The sequence below is a fragment of the Camelus bactrianus genome, chromosome 5, assembly GCF_048773025.1.
Source record: "Camelus bactrianus isolate YW-2024 breed Bactrian camel chromosome 5, ASM4877302v1, whole genome shotgun sequence".
NCBI lineage: Eukaryota > Metazoa > Chordata > Mammalia > Artiodactyla > Camelidae > Camelus > Camelus bactrianus.
The window spans coordinates 28,523,604-28,540,934 of NC_133543.1; the positions used below are offsets into that span (position 1 = coordinate 28,523,604).

A 17,331-nucleotide genomic window follows, 5' to 3' on the forward strand; every position below is an offset into this window, starting at 1 on the left:
GATCCCAAATCTGGTTAGTGGAAAGGGGTAGTCTGCTAAGATGTTTAATTACCACAAGTTTCCCTTTTTCCTCCTATTAGGAAGGAAATTTTATAGACCGACATACAATCTAACAGAATGTTAGCTTTAAACCCTTTGAAGTTATGTACACCTAATCAACAAATTCAAACCTACCCACGCACAAAAAGAAGAGAAAGTGTGTAAATTGTAACATATCCCATTTTCCAAGGCGCTTATAAATGTTGAATGTTTCTGTCATTCGACTGCATGAGTGAGACCCGATGTCCCTGAAAAGTTCTGTCTGAAGATTTTCAGAAGGATAAAAAGCTTGACACATATCCTTATTGCTTTTTTGAGTGTCAAAGTCTCGAGAAGGATTGAAAAACCAGGCTGGGTGAAAAGGTAAGGAGAAGGAAGAAATCCTTTTCCATAACTTTTGTACAGTTGCTGTTTCCCGTTGCCTCCTTCAGCCACCCACTTAACCGCAACCACATTCTCAGGTCTGGTAAAAACAGCTGTTGAGAGGAAAAAGAGTTCCACTCTGCTCATTTCAGAATATACTGTCTCCATTTACTATTTTTATCACATTACTGAGACTTTGGCACAGACTGTCTCACAGTTCTCATTATCTGACTCTGGTCCTAATAACATATGGTAACATTTTTCTAATTATACTCCCTGCAAAATATCAAAAGCTCTCATCTTCAAATGGCCATCTGAAGCAATACAACCTACCCACACTATTTTCTAACATAAAAATCCTCTCAAAATAGGTATAAGTTTAATACGCTGTGTCTTTATTAATACACGAGTAACTTTCTCCCTAGCACAGTATTGCTGTATTATTCTATTAGGTATTTACATTCTGTAAAGTAGTTTTCTTCTCTATCTGTTTTAAAGTGTTTATTTTGTCTATGCTTTGGTTTTCAACTGTTTGGGAATCTTGTCCTGTTTATTAAAATAAGATTTAATTGCATATGGGTAAAGTTTAATCTCTACAGTTTCATGGTACATGTTGAGCTGACAGAGGAGAAGTTTCGCTACTTGTGCTAAAACAGGGAAGTATGCAAATGTAACTCACTTCCCTACTTACTTGAATGCCTCTTAAATACTTCTTTGGGGATGTTACTACATTAACCTGTAGTTATTCTCTTCTTTTTATTCACATCCAATTCTGGTTTTATGTGTATTTATTCAAGCATTTCAAGCATTCACCTGTATTTTTTAAATAAATAATGTAAGGCAGGAAGCCTAGAAGCCTTCAAGTACCAAGATTCCCTGTATAACTATAGTCTCAATGTACCTGGTAGGGTCTTTCACGTCTCAACAGGTGCCACATGCCATCTGAACAGAGCAACACCAGCAGATGGGTGTGAAGAGATGATCCTCTTTTGTTTTTAATAACTTCTTAGTAACTAGATCTATTGGCTTGAATAATTTAAATATATAAATATAAATGAATATAATTTTACATGTGGCTTTGTTAATCACTCTCTTGGCTTTGTTCACTTCAGCCAGGCTAAGACATAACTCAGTATAGTACAAAAGAACATTTCTTTGTGACATTGCAATACAATCTCTATGCCAAAAGTATTGATAAAGCAAGAAATTAAAAAATTAAGAAATAAATGGAAATAAAGCAAATTAAACGTTAGAGATATCAGTTTTATAGAAGCAAAGAAAGTGTATAAATGGATCGCTGATAAGGACAAGAAAGGGCAGTCAGAAATTACTTACAGGCTGTGGAAAAATACTATCAACTTAAACCATGGAAAGATACCACTAGTTAAAGATGCTATAAGACACAGTTAAAACGATATATCATTAAAATCAAGGAATAAAAAATATATACTAAAGCTGTTTTTCCTATAAGGCCTGAGATATAAATTGCAATGGTTTAATAATTCATCATCAGTTATGCCAAAGAATCTGTCACTTTCTGGTTCCAGGTTTTTCACTGATGAGCTATATCCCTCCCTAGGCAAGTTATACAATCACTGTGGCCACCAGTTTCTTCCTCTACAAAATGAGGAGTTTAGGGCTAAATATATGACAGCTAAGATTGCTTCCAGCTTTATATATGTATGTGTGTGTGTGTATAATATATAGTTTTTGATTTGTAGAAAAATTGCCAAGATGGTACAAAGAATTCCTACATACCCCATGCCTTGTTTCCCCTATTAACATCTTGCATTTGTGTTATATATTTGTTACAATTAATGAGACAATACAAATACATTATTATTAACTAAAGCCCAAAGTTTACTCAGATTTCCTTACTTTTTCGTGATGTCTTTATCTATTCACAGATCTCCCTCAGGATACACCACTGCATCTTGTCATCATGCCTCTTTAGGCTCCTCTTGGTTGTGACAATTTTTCAGATTTCTATCATTTTTAATGACATGACAGTTTTGAGGAGCACTGGACAGGTATTTTGTAGAATGTTCTTTAATTGGTCCCCCTAGCTTTTAAAAAACACTTTATTCACCAGTGATAGTTGTAAAACAGTGGTTGGCACATAGTAACTAATAAATAGCATACGAGTGAATAAATAAACAGATGAAAAACTGGACGTTTCATTCATGTGTAGAAAGTGATGTATCAATATTAATCAAGAAGTAACTCTTGGGTCTGGATTTTGATACCACACTAGCACTATAATCACTCCAGGCTAACAAAAATCAAGCTGGAATCCTTGATCATTTTTTCTCTTTCTGAGTCAAACTTAGCAATATTTCAGAAAAAGACTAATTCAGAAGTTTAATGAGAAAAAATATTATTGGAAGGTATTTAATGGTAAGAGAAATGCAAGCACGGGAATGGAAAAGATATTTTAAAAATAGTGAGTTATTCTCAAATCACTACGTTCATATTACCTTATTTTCTCACACAATATGGGGAAGGAATGCAAATACCAATGAGGAAAAAGACCAAACAATGCACTGAAAGACTGAGGATTCAGTCCTCCACTGGAATCAGGAAAAAAGGGAAATTAGATTATTCTGCCTGTAGGGCAACAATGTGTTGGAAATGGAGTTATGCTAAACATAACCTTTCCCCAACCTTTATTCACGTAGTAGCTGAAATTCTCTTTTCACACATAATTTCATCATGCAATTACCTCAGAGGAAAAAAAAAGATAACAAATACAACCTTGACAGACAATGCAATCTTCTGAAGTAGCCTTTCCTCATTCTAAAAATCTGGGTTCACCAGATATAATTTCAGACTAAATACAATGCTAAATTCTCTGACAGGAAAATAGACAAACACTACGCAGATTAACAATATATTGATCAATATATTTTGTCCTAATTCAGTAGTGTAATAGCTATTTACAGAGCATTTGGTTGCATCACTATTATTTCAGTTTTGAGCTCAGCTGGGTAATAAAACAATAAGCTTTTCCTCAATGGACCATTCCTCAATTTGCGTAATTTACTTTAAATATTAAGTTTAAAGGAAAAAGAGCTTGCCATCTTATCAGTTCTTTCAGACTGCTATATTTTACTATAACACATCAAACTAATAATTATCAGTCTTTAAATGCCTCTTTTTTTTGCAAATTAGTTTCAGAAAAGCGATTTAGAAGTTTCTTCAGTTTTCTCAGTAGACCACAAGATAATATTCTTTTAATTGCAAGGATTGGAATGCCTGATACTTTCCATTTTTAGTATAGCATATTGATTTCTGCAGTCATTATTCTATTTTGCACTTTTCTAGTGATATTTACTTCACTGCTACTCTATTTCAGATAAATGAAGAAACACTTATTCTGATCCACCCAACAGTGTTGAGTGCTCTCTCTGTGCCAGGGTCAAAAGTGTCTGCTACAGATACAAAGAGGTAAAGGTATCTTTTCCAACTCCACAACAAGGCTCTCACTCTCATTGGTTCAGGCAACAGAAGAGAAAATCTGCACCACAGAGAATGAGACCTCCTTCAATCGATATATGTGTCCCTTCTGCAAATGCATACAGCTGATGCTACTTAACATACATAACAAAAAGGACACAAGGAAAATCTATGTTAGCTATTAATATAAGTAAACTTGGTTGGCTTGACTGTAATTCACTTATTGTTCAAAATATAAATATGAAGTAACATAAAATCAATAACATACAAAGCTTAAGGGGATAAGTTAGACCTCAAAAAGTTGATTTCCTGGCAAACTAAATTTTTACCTATTAAAGGATACGAAAGAGAGATGTTATTCAATTAGAATCCAGGAAAATAGTCTTACAAGTCCAGGTTTGCAAGGAGAGTTTCCCAGAGGCAGTGATTATAAACTAAGTGACTTTATGATTGGAAATAGTTAGCATGGGAAGCAGCACGAGTAGAAGTGTCTTCTTCCCTCCTGTAAGTGCGCCACTCTGAAGTCAGGCTGGGTAATTCAGGAATGTGGCTGGAAGGTGCTTGATGTCAGTCATCCCAGAATGAAGCTCCTGATTAAAGGAAATCTGAGACTTGAACGAAGTGAATTGGATCAAGAAAGAGTAAGTGGAAATAACATACACCTCAAATGTGGACAAGGGGAAGGTCTTAAAGCCAAGAGTTTGAGGTTGATGTGGGAATAAGGATGGGGTTCTAATGGCACTCATATTATGGTTAAGAGTGAAGGATGTAAAAGAGGATTAACGGGCAAGGAAGAGCAGAGTCACCGTTAACAAAAGCAGGGCCAACAAGAGCTTTTGTTATTCAGCATATCCAGGGATGGTTACATGCCCACTCACATGCAAATAATTAAAGTCCAATTATTTAAGTTCATAAATAAAGCAATTAACAGAAGCTAAAACTTAATACTGTGTAAGACAGTGGTCTTTAACCACTGAAAAGTCTACCATACAATTGATAAAATGTTTTTAGCACCCTCGGTCCTGCTAAGCACTCTTAAGCCACAGTGATTCAGTACAGCAGCAGATTTACTAAGCTCTGCACTTCTGATCTCTACCTAGAAAGCTTTGGGGTGCTCACTGTAAGGCCATAATTCTTCAGTTGTCTTTTTCATTGGAAGGGACTTCTCACTTTGGGAAAAGTGAATGGAATATGTTTATGTACCAACCAAACTCAAAGGATTGGGGTGGGGAGGAAAGCACACAGGAGAGACTGAATTACTTCTATGAGTCTCTTTTTCTTTATATGAAAACAAGATTAATATTACTTCACTTCATTTCATTATGAAGATAAAACACAACAATGTACAACAAAGTATTCTGCACTAATGTTAGGAAAGTCTATCATTTAATAAATGAATCTGCTCCTCTCTGTATATTTGTATTTGCCACATATTTGAGTTCTCTCTCTGTATTTACCAAAGCATTTTTTGCATATATTGGCCAAAATATGTTTTAACTGATTTATATTTTCCCTTCTTTCATACAACTTCTTATGATTATTTTTTCCAATGTCAGCATCTTAAAAATCAACGTAGTTTTATATAATACATTTGTGTGAATCCCTTTACTAAATGATCCCAAGCTTATATGATTTGCTTTATTTGAATTAGCTTTAAAAGTGTTTTTGTTAATTAATTTTGAACTGTAAATTAAAAGTCTGTTCCAAAAGATATACACCTATAATAGTATTTATACTTTTAATTGTACTTCTTTATTCCAAACAAATTATATTTCTCAAAAGCACAGCCCTCAAGTGAAGAACACTTAGAGCACTTTGAATATGACTATTATCCTCCAGAGTGTGGATCCCCCAAAAATTACTAATACAGAATGTCCTGAATTTGTAAAGAATCTAATTACTTCTATAATATAGTGATCTGACTTCATCTATAAAGCTTAAGTAAAAGCATTAAATTTCACTCATATACATAACCATTTATAATTAACATCATGATAAAATTAAGATTCAGATCATATCCATAGTAATTTCTAGTTAAGCCCAAAGACTCATGTTATAAAGCAGAGTGTTGGTAGCTTGGCTGACATGAATAGTTACTAAGAACCAAAAATATTCCTTTACAAGTATATATATATGTTAGGTGTTGAGTAAGGAACACAGTTAAAGAGTCATGATATAATTGCTTGGAATCATTGCTAGAAAGAACATATTCAATATTCTCCTTAAAAATAATCAGTGTAGTTCTTAAACTTTCTGGTAAAGCTTATTTAACTTTTGATAATCAGGAAAATAGCTCTTTTTAATTTGGAGTTCAAAATAAGAAGATATCATTACTGTTTAGGCAGCTGCCGAAAATGACATTTATCTGACATTTTCACCTTATGAAAGGCATCTTACGAAATAAGATTTTTCAAGCAGTGAAATTAAAATGGTAATAATATCAGCAAAATTCTTCAAGATTACTATTCTCTTTGAAAAGTGTCATTCAGGGGTTATTATATACTAGATATAAACTGTATTCTGACTTCTGGTAATGTATATACTCAAATGCCATACCCTACAACTCTCATGTTATTGAAACGCAATACAGAAAATTTTTCCCAGTCTCTTCGTTTTCATAAAAGAATTATGTTATATTCAGCAATAAATAGCACATATTTAGGTATCATTTGTCCATAAGATAAGGTATTACATCTGGGCAGCCTAATTGCTGACAGAATAAATTATATGAGGGAAATGCAAAGCCTAATGAAATCTTTCCAGTAACTTTTTTAAAAAAATTAATGTGACCATATACTGAAACATAACTTAGATATTACAGAAAAAATGCATAGCTCATTCCCACATATCAACAAAGAAGTTTTTTTTAAAAAAGCAAACTGAGTTAGGCAATATATTTAAATAACAGAATAAACATGAGCAAAAACATTTTGAGTAAAATATACACTTAATATTAAGGTGCAAGTTAATATAATTCTGCAAGTAAAAGGGTCAAAGGAGGAAAATAATGGGATATCTTTAGAGCTGTGAAGAAGGTAAGATCACAGCCGTGGTATTGCTGGAGCCAGAATTACAAGCAGCCTGTTAACGTCTATTTCAGTGTGTTTTAAAAAATTTAACACAATTAAGAAAAGTATGGACACTTGTGAACATTCAGAGGCGCACATAAATTAACTGAACGGAATTGCTTATAATCTGAGGTTTCTAAGGCATCTAATTAAAGTCTTGGTTAGAGGCTACTTAGCTATGTGCTTTTTAGTCCAAAGAAAGCACCCAATAAGAGGCAACTCCTGCAAGATACAGAAATGAACTCTAAGGCCTGAATAACCTTTCACTATGACTGATTTTTCTTTTGCGATGTTTAAAAATGAAGGTTGCCAAACAGATGGAGCTCTAATCCATTTTTGAAACCAACATAGCATGGGGGAAAAAAACAAAACAAAAGCAAAGCAACCCTTAACTTTTGGACAAAATATTACAGGTCAGTCATTTAAAGCTGAAAACAAAAAGAGAGACAAAAGTACATTATAGACCTACCAATCATTTAGTTGTGTCTGTGTTTGTCTCTCGTTTGTTTCGTTTCTCTAATTTACAAAGTAGAAGATTAAACGTGGATAGTTGTCCAAGTCAGCTGGGATTTTTTTATTCACTAATTACCTATTAGACCTAGCAGACAGGAATTTAGACAAATTTGTCTGAAGATGAGAGTTAATATTCTTGATCTGATACTTGGTGTATCTCTAGAAATTAACATTTAGACACATGTAAATGGTTGTATGTCACTCACCCTTGAGATCTGAGAAGAGGGATCTCTTTTCGAATCATTTAGGGGTTGCTGAGAATGACTCTTACAACTTGTGATTGTTGATGGGCGTTAGCAGATAATGCTGTGAAAATAAAGTCAATTTGAGCCACACATATTTATATAACTTTACTAAATTGTTCTTATACTTGGGGTGACAAAGATAATAACAGTAAAATTCTGATACTGAATAAGATTTAAACATCTTACCACAAATACATGAAGGAGGGGAGAGTCAAATTTATGACATGAGGGCACGATAGTAGAATATTAAATTAGTTCAATGACTCAAATATTTATTTTTCAAAATATACATGTATCATTAAGGGTTTCATATAGAAAACAAGTTATTCCAATCATTTTGAGTAGTAAGAGACATAATACAATGAACTGAGGTTAATGAGATTGTCAGAAGGGCCAGGAAAGCAGAAGTCTGCAGGTAATGGCATCGTAGTACATACAGTCCAGAGGCCAACAGTGAGGAAGATACAAGAAATTACTGCTGTTGTGTTGGCTGTCCCAAAGCCTGGATGTGGCTAGATGGTGGTACACCTATGTTCAGCAACCACAAAAACTCCTATCAGTTGGAATTTGCAGATCAATCATCACTAAATCTGATTTACCACCCTTGTGACCAGGAAATCTGGGAAATAGATTTTGGGCTTCAAGACTCTGAGATTTGGAGAGAGTAAAAGTAGCTAGCAAAGGATGCTGATTGCTGCAAGGGACTCTGAGATGATGATATATATGTTACAGTACATAAAAATGATGTGATTATTCCAAACTGTCCAGTATAGGAGGACATACTTGATGGAGTCATAATGACCCTGAGCAGCAATCCTCCATGTTTGCTACACTGTACTGTCTACAATGGGACATTAGTAGGGTCATATATGAAAAGTTAGTTCTTGTAATGATCAGAGCCATAAGTTAGGAACTAAAAAAAAATACTAATTTTTATTTTAGGGAGAGAGAGGTAGTGGAACAATAGAATCAAATACGTGGGAGGTATACACTGTGCATCTACTACATGAAATTGGTTTAAAAAGTCTAATCTAATAATTAAAAATAGATGGTCTTAGATTTTTTTATTGATACTGTCCATTGATTTTGTAATATATAAACAGATGAAACAAAGGGTGGGAGATGGTTAGTAAATTTCCTGAGATCACAAAGAGTAATTTGGCGACTTTGTGTCTAATTGCAAAGCCTGGGCTTGTTCTTTTCTAACAGACTCATGAGACAGCTCAGAAGCTGTAAACATAGTTGAATGCAGGTTTTTCACATAAACTTTAAGGAGAAAGTTTTAGTTTCATTATACATTCATTATTATTTTCATTATATATATATCTCCTGTGCATGTTTTTTAATAAAATAATTATGATCAACAGCCCCAGAAAATGAATACATCATCTAATGATTATATACATTATATGACACATACATAATAGATTTTCAAAAAATACGTATTTATATATTTGAAAAATCATCTGTGAAAATAAAACCATTTCCATAATTGGTAATACAAACATCTGCTTTATTATTGGTGTATTTATCAACTATTATTTTTCTATCAAATATTTCTTTCAATCAGCTTGTAGAATATAAAATTGCAGAAATATATTCATCTTAGATATTCAATTCATAAGAATTAACATTTATTTTAAAATTTCATGAAAATAGTAAAGTCATTTATGTTAGTATCTGCATTTAGAATTAATTAGATGATCTTAATTTTTATGTCATTCATTCTGTCTACACTGTTTTACTGAGAGTAGTATTGATTATCTGTATTTAATTTCTTGAAAATATAGGTGTGACTGAAATGTAAATTTCAACGTAAAATCTAGAGAAAAATAGTGAATCTAAAATAAGAATATGAGATTAAAAGAATGTTTAGCTTGATTCCTAATTTAACATAAATGTGTCTGACTTCAAAGTCCCTTAACCGTGTAAGTGTATGGCATAAAACACTGCCTTTTGTGAAATGAAAAATTTAGTAGATAATTAATCATGCCAATTGTTTTAAGGTGGATATTCATTTTTAATGCATAATTTGAATGAAAACTACCGAATTACAGAAATAACACATGAAATCTTTGGCTTATGGGCATTTGGGGAAAGCTAAAGGACAGCAATGAACATAAAACTTCCAAAAGAGAGCAATTCAAAGGTTTTTCCTCTCATATTAGAGAGAAAGAGAAAGGCATTCAAGATGTAAGCTTAAAGAAATGGAATAATTGTATAAAACAACCACTGCTGACAAACCAAAATTGTAGCTAGGTAGATAGACTGATTAGATAACTGACAGACAGATCACACATACATACATACATACATATAACATATATACAAATGGGCACAGACAGTAAGGGACCACATTAGACTGAAAGCATACTGTCTTAGGAAAAACATCCTCACACTCATACAGCTATCATTCTGCTAGACACATACAGCACCTACTTACACTTCTAGCCAGACTGAATCTCTTAAGTAGCCTGCCTTAATTTCTCTGCCCCTGCCCATTTTACGCCCTCTCTCTATCTGGACCACATCACAGATTCTCGTCCTTCCCCATCCCCAAATCCCAGAAGCCCTACAGTTGTTTCCCAGTTTGACAGACTCTTTTGTCATAGCACTTGTCCTTGATTTCCTTCACCTGAAAATACTGAGTGCTCTAAAACTTTCTCTTTTTCTATGTAAACAAATATACAATGTCAGGTCACTTCTAGGAGAGAATTACTTACTAATTTGGCAGTTAAACTTGAGCTGGTTAAGGGCACAGGGATTACCTTTCTCAGACCGTATCTGCATGTCAGCAGATCCCTTCCATCCTTAGCCCCACACCCAGGAAGAAGGGCAGAGTCAGCAGCAGAGGAGGCTAACCTTGCCTTGGGCTCATTTCTCCTGGTAGGATTCTTTATTGTTTACAGTATTGTGTTGGCTAAGTTCTTAAAATACGTAAATAAGTAAAATTAACCTTCTGATATGCATCGAGCAAAATGTAATGCATTTAATATCCCACATTTGTGGATTATTTGGCATTTATTTATTTTAAAATTCCACTTCATCCCAGGAAATAGCAGCATGGCAACTTGGTAAGTATAGCTTAGAATTACACGGATGTCTCATCCCAGGAAACTCCTCCAAGTTTTAAAATGTAGTTGGCAAGCTCCACAGAAAGTCTTGGCCAGTTCAAAACATAAAATCTCTACTCTGATTTGTACCCCTCACCTTCACTCTCCTTTCAAATTCCTTTAGCTTAGAGGAACACCTGTTTTCCACCCAAGAGAACTTAATATTATAACTATAATTTTGGCAGTTTAGAGAAATAAAATTTTCCTTGATGTCTATATAACTGAATAAATATTCTACTTAAATCTTTCATTCTTCCCATTGGGGAACATTCACGTCAGACAATTTAGGGAAACTTAATGTATTTAAAATCTTTTCTTTCTTCTACCCACGATGTGACTACATTTGTAGGGGCTTACAGAAGGTGAAGGCATTGGTTTGGTGGGTCATTGAGGGAGGAAGTTCATGGCTTGGTTCATGGTCATCATCAGTCTAAGATGTACACACTGAGATAGCCTCACTTTCATTTGCTTTATCATTATCGTTCCACACAGGTAACTACAGCACATTATATGTTCTGACAACACATTATCACCATGTTTCACTCATTTTTAGCTACCTCCTTGCCTCTCTTGGACCACAGAAGACATACAACTACACTGGAATTCTGAGGCTATGCCAAGCCCACCTGCTAATATTGCCATCTTTTCCACTCAGTGGCTGCCGGAAACTCCAGAGAGGACGAGGAAGTTGTCCCTCCAAGGCTCAGATATTCTGAATCTATCTGGATTTTCTATTTTCCACCCCTTCCCAGCAGGATGTTAGTGAGGAAGAGACCACAGAGTTAATTCTCAGTATCATCAACGGGCATTTCATTAGCTATGTTCTGACTTTCTCTTCCCCCAGACTGTAACTTGTAGCGAGCCTAGGCTGGGGGAGAGGAAGCCCCCTGTCTGATAGAGTGCATGTAGTTCTCAATCAGTTGTGTTAACTGTAGGTCTTAAGCTTAAGGGGTGCTGAAGTCAAGGATTTAATTCTGTCCTTCTGTATCTTTATTTCTCTAAGCAAAGAATAATTGTGAAGGTTAAGTACGTCCATTTGACGAATGAAAACTAATGGGAAATATCTCTTAAAATCTTACTTCCCACATAGGAATTTCTAAAGCATCCAATAGCAAACTTCCCTACTTGTCACCCTTTATGACTTCCTGTATTTATGCTCATTCTCAAACATTTTAAGAGTAACTGGAGGCTGTGACTTGCAGCTTTCAACCTGAAAGTGTCAAGAAAAAAGGCCAACCCTAGGTCTTGCTCTGGGAAGGCCAAAACATCTTGAAAATTATGTTCTGCCCCTCCACCAAACTGCCTCCGCCAATACATACAACTCCTGCCACAGGGGATGTGGTAAAGATGAAGAGAAAATACAAAACCAATACTTGTCTGGAGAGTTTCTTAAATATACTGATTCTTAGACAACAACCCAGACTTACAGTATCATAACTGGTGGAAGAGAGGTAGGCCACTATTTGTATTTCATAAACAATCTAGATGATTATTTTCTTTAGTTTGTAATATTGTACCCTAGAAGATATGACATATCATATACGAGACATAAAAACTGGCCTTTCAAACTAAGAAAATAAAATAAAACCCCTCAGATTGGGCTTATTTCCAGCCAATTTGGGTGATGTGAAAAAAAAAATCACTCAAAGGGATAACTATAATCTCAGAAAATATTAGTGACCCCATTCCTACATGTGCACACTAGAAAAAAAAAACCGTAACAGTACAAATCATGTCCCTAAACAGGCACACTCTAACTTCCACAATGTTGTTTAAGGAATTCTAGGTAGCTGCTAAAATGAATTCACTCAACAAACACTTACTGACAATTTTCTAAGTCAGGCAATATCCTAACGCATCAAATACTGTACTCCTACATCTAGTTTCACGGAAAACTGATCATACTATGTTTTAAAGTATCAAGGTCAGTGACAAATTGTAGGCATGGTATGATTAATGTCAAAAATGCATACAGAGGTACAAGGGTAGATGGATACAGAGATAATAGCATTTATGCTGAGTATCGGACATGTTAGGATCCTAAGTAATTTTTAATTTTCTTCTCATGTGTTATCTTTAGGTGTTAATTTTCTTTCCGGAAGGCTCACCACTCTACCTTGTCCCTCCCAGTCCTGTGCCACCTTCTTTATTTACCTTCTTACTTGATCCCCTTCGTTTTGATGGATGATAAAGTCTTGAGAAATGACATTTGACATGTTGGGGGATATGACAATCAGGTAAATTTTACCTATAGTTAGGGTTTAAAACTGACACCCAAAAGCCTGAGCCCGAGAAGATTCTGAATGACATTTCTTCTATTCAACATTTTTTCACCTTTTCTCTTTTGACTTTTTTCTTTTGTTGTCTTCCCTTTGATATCTCCTTTTTTTATCTCTTGTTTATTTTCTTCCTTTCATACATATTTCTTCAATTCACACTTCATTCTGTCTGCCTGTCTTATTGTTTTTGTTTGTTTTTTGTCTTCATTCCCTAACCTGCAGCATTCTTTTTCCAATATCGCATCAAATGACCAAAATTAAGATCACTTTCTATCACACTGATATCAGAAGTATGCAGGGAATGTTGAATTATCATGTTTTTGTATAAGATAGGTATTGTTTAGAAATACAGAATCACACAGGTCATATGAAGCTCAGAGAGACCAAACGTCAGACATTTCAGCAGACTGTTCAGGTTCCTCTCTGGGAAAACAACAACAGCGAAAACTCTGAAACTTCTTCACTACCCTTCATTTCCATAGCAGAATTAAGTAAAACAGCTTGTGGCATAAATCCTGGTGGGAAGGAGAAAATGTTGTCTTACCATGTAAGGGCAAGATGTTGTTACATACAAAAACAGATGCAACTGTGATTTTTAGAAGAAATATGAATTCCTCACTTAGTTCAAAAAGAGGGAGTTCTCCATAAATAAACTAGTGTTCAGAGAGTAAAAATCTGTTTGATTTTAGAGACTCCAGGAGAGAACACCCCCACAGCAGGAGGTCCCAGCCATTTGTTCTGGACCTTCCCTGGACAGACACAGATCCCCAGGCCGGGGCCAGCAGGAGGGAGCGGGGGCCCATCTGCCTCCTGTGAAGAGCCGCAGACACGGCTGTGCACGGAAAACCAGCCTTACTTCTTGCTCCCAGCAGCCCAGGAGGACTTCTTCTCTAGAACTATTCCCAATACTTTGTTGTCGTAATGAACACTGAGCCTTAGTAATATGATTTGTTCCCCAAGCTCAAAATCTGTTTTAAATCACATCCATTAGCTTTGTCCTACCTATCACTGTCCTCTAGCAAACTAGTATATTCCAGGTGCCGACCTCCACTCCCCGCACCCCACACACACCCATCTGCTCCACACAGTAAATTTGCAAATCACCAGAAAGAACTGATAGAGACCAAGAGGATTATTTCAGTAGGAGGGGCAACTGACACTGAGGAGGGGCATGTGTTGGGGAATCTGGAAAGCCAAGGTTATCTGAATGGCAGCAGGAAATGAGAAATGAAAAGGAGTGAGGAAAGAAGAAAAAGCAGGTAAGTTTTGAGATACTTGAAAAAGTCTAGGGACTATTCATAATGGCCTCCAGAAACAGGAAGCCTAAGCATAGATGTCCCATCTCTCGTGTCCTGTGAGAGGGAACAAGACATCTAGATTAGAGTCGCTGCTTCATTTTTCTTCCTCAAAAACAATTTCCTGTTTTGAAACTCTTCTACTATAGTTTCTGTTTTTCTGACTGGTACATGGGCTTACTGTGGAGACAGATGTTAAAGAAATAGACACAAAAATAAATATAATCATACAGTTCTAGGACAAGTAAGAAAAAAAAAACTAAGTTTAAAACAAACAAGAAGAAAAAAAAAAACTATGTAAGTTTAACACAAACAGATCTATTCCAGGTTGTGAGTGGGCCTGGATACGTTCTGATGAAAAATCTTATTTATCCACTCCTGTCCTTAGACTTCTTATTTATTGCATACACTTCAATCCCCATGCTTCCACCAATGACTTCCCAATCTTTTTCACTCGTTCTGACGTCTCTCTTGTGCTCTAATTCTCTTTTCTCCTACTTCCTATATATCTTCTCCTGGTTTTTACCTCAAATTCATCATGTTCAAAAACCCATCACCTTCCCCTGCAAATCTTCTCTTTGTTGCTTGTTTCTTTTCCATATTGTACAACATCAGTCTCAGCATTGTCATAGAGCCCAGATCTCTAGTTCATTTCTATTAGACTAACTTGGATGAACGCTATTGCTAGTCACCACAACAAACCTCCTGGCTTCTAACTCTCCCCAACTTGGTCCACCCTAAGTACTCTGCCAAGCAAATCTTTAAACACAATTCTGGCTGTGTCACTCCCTTTGCCCAAAGTCTTCAAAAGTTTTCCTATACTGACTAAAACTCTTGACATCAAGGTAGCCTTTTTTTTTTTTAAAGTTAAATCCCAAGACTCATTTGCAGCAACACGGATGGACCTAGACATCATCATACTCTGAAGTAAGTCAGACAGACAAACATCGTATGATATCACTTCTAAGTGGAATATAAAAAAAATTGATGCAAATGAACTAACAAAACAAAAATAGACTCACAGACACAGAAAGCAAATTTATGGTTGCCATAGGGGAAAGAGTAGGGAGAGATAAATCAGGAGTCTGGCATTAACAGATACATCCTACTATATATAAAATAGATAAACAACAAGGACCTCCTGTGTAGCACAGGGAACAGTATTTGATACCTTGTAATAACCTGTAATGGAAAACAATCTGAAAAAGAATAGATATATATATGTATAACTGAATCATTTTGCTGTACACTTGAGACTAACATTGGAAATCAACTATATGTCAATAAGAATTTTTTTTTTAAAAAGAATGTAAAGACAAAAAAATGTGAAAAAAAAAGTAAAATAAAAATGCCACAACTCTTCGGTGACCTAACCGTACTGGACTGCTTGTAGTTCATCAAATGTGCTCTGAAGCTTTGAACCTCCCTGATTTTTTCTCAGTCTATTCTCTCCAAGAAACGTATCATACTTTTTAAAATACTTTCTCTCTTAAGTCTACCCATTTTGTATCTTAGATTTTATGTCTTCCATAAAGTGATACCTGGTGCCTCTTGAATGATATAACTGCTCTGTTCAATGTTCACTGTTTTTTCCTTGGTACAGTTCACATGACGTTTTTCATATGTTGTTTATGTAACTTTCATAACCTCCCATTCCTGCTTGATGTTTGGAAATCTCTACTCATCTGTTTACTCCTTAGTGGAAATGGCAGGTGTTCAACATTGCATCAAAATCCCTCAAAGACATTTAATAATAAAGGCAGCACAATTACAGATGACAGCATTCAGTCAGTGAATACAATGCAGAAGAGAAATTTACCTGTAGCTTGAGAAGTCCTGCATTCAAAGGTTAATTAGACATACTTGTGTGGTGGGAAAATGTGTAAATTTTGTTTTTTCCCAGAGCAGGCTCAATGATTAATTACCTTATACTTCAGAACTGTACCACTGTGTATGCTGGAACTACGCCAGGGAATCAGTTAAGCAGATCTCTAGTTTAACCTGGCTACACTCTCAGAGAGATATCATTTGACAACCTGAAAACTTCCCCAGGTCAAACTATTACAACTATGGTGATGGCTGGAGAAATCTAGTAAGCACAGAATAGAATCCACATCAGAATTCTCTTCCCAGAGATTTTTACTTTTTTTTTTTTTTAACACTGGGTTCTATTTGCACAATAAAATCTTATTTCATTTCTCAAGTGATGCCTTAAAAATTTACAAGAATATGGTTCAAAGCTCTTCACAAACTATCAGATACTTTAAAACAAAATTTTTTCAGATCAATTTTCTTTTCATCATAATAGATACATAATAATCTATATATACTATGACTCATGGAAAAGAGAAGATTGGAAAACTGCTTGATGACAATGTTCATCTGTGATAACTGGATTTACCAGAGGACTCTTATAAAAGTGTCAGAGCCTTAAATCAGACTAGGTAAAGAGTGTAAACCCTGAGTTTCTCAATTCTTCTCCCAATGGAAAGTGGGAGGCAGTAGGAATTAATCACCTTGGTTCCTTGTGTCATTTGATTCAAACAGACTGAATTTCCTCTGACAAGGAAGGCTACATGCAATGTGTAATAATCTTTAAACACCACCACAGACTGGTTTTAATATAATACTCTGTAAAGTAAAATTCTACACCTCAATCTCAAGTTTCAATAGCAACATATAAAAATTCTGTTGGCAAGAACTACAAAAAGGGGATTTTATATTCAGTTTCATCAAAGGCCTTTCAATTCATTTCTCTTATTGTTTCTTTTAGTTTGGCTTTTGTATAACCCTCAGAAGAAAAATGAGTCAGAAAGAAAATAAATGATTTTTCTATGTAACATTTATACAGAAATGTACGTAGTTATTCGATGATGGACCTGTAAGTTAACAGTATAAAGATAATTTGAAAATAAAATTGAATGGTAGGAAAAATTTTAAAATGAAACAGGACAGGCATC

At 35.1% G+C, this 17,331-nt stretch overlaps 1 long non-coding RNA gene across 1 annotated transcript in view; it reads right to left on the minus strand.

Moving 5' to 3' along the window:
• The window catches only part of LOC123613734 (uncharacterized), a 189,923-nt gene that overhangs the window by 123,218 nt on the left and 49,374 nt on the right, over positions 1-17,331 (minus strand). The window contains exon 2 of the long non-coding RNA XR_012506874.1: positions 7,646-7,745. This is a non-coding gene — a long non-coding RNA (uncharacterized LOC123613734). The remainder of the gene's footprint in view (positions 1-7,645; positions 7,746-17,331) is intronic.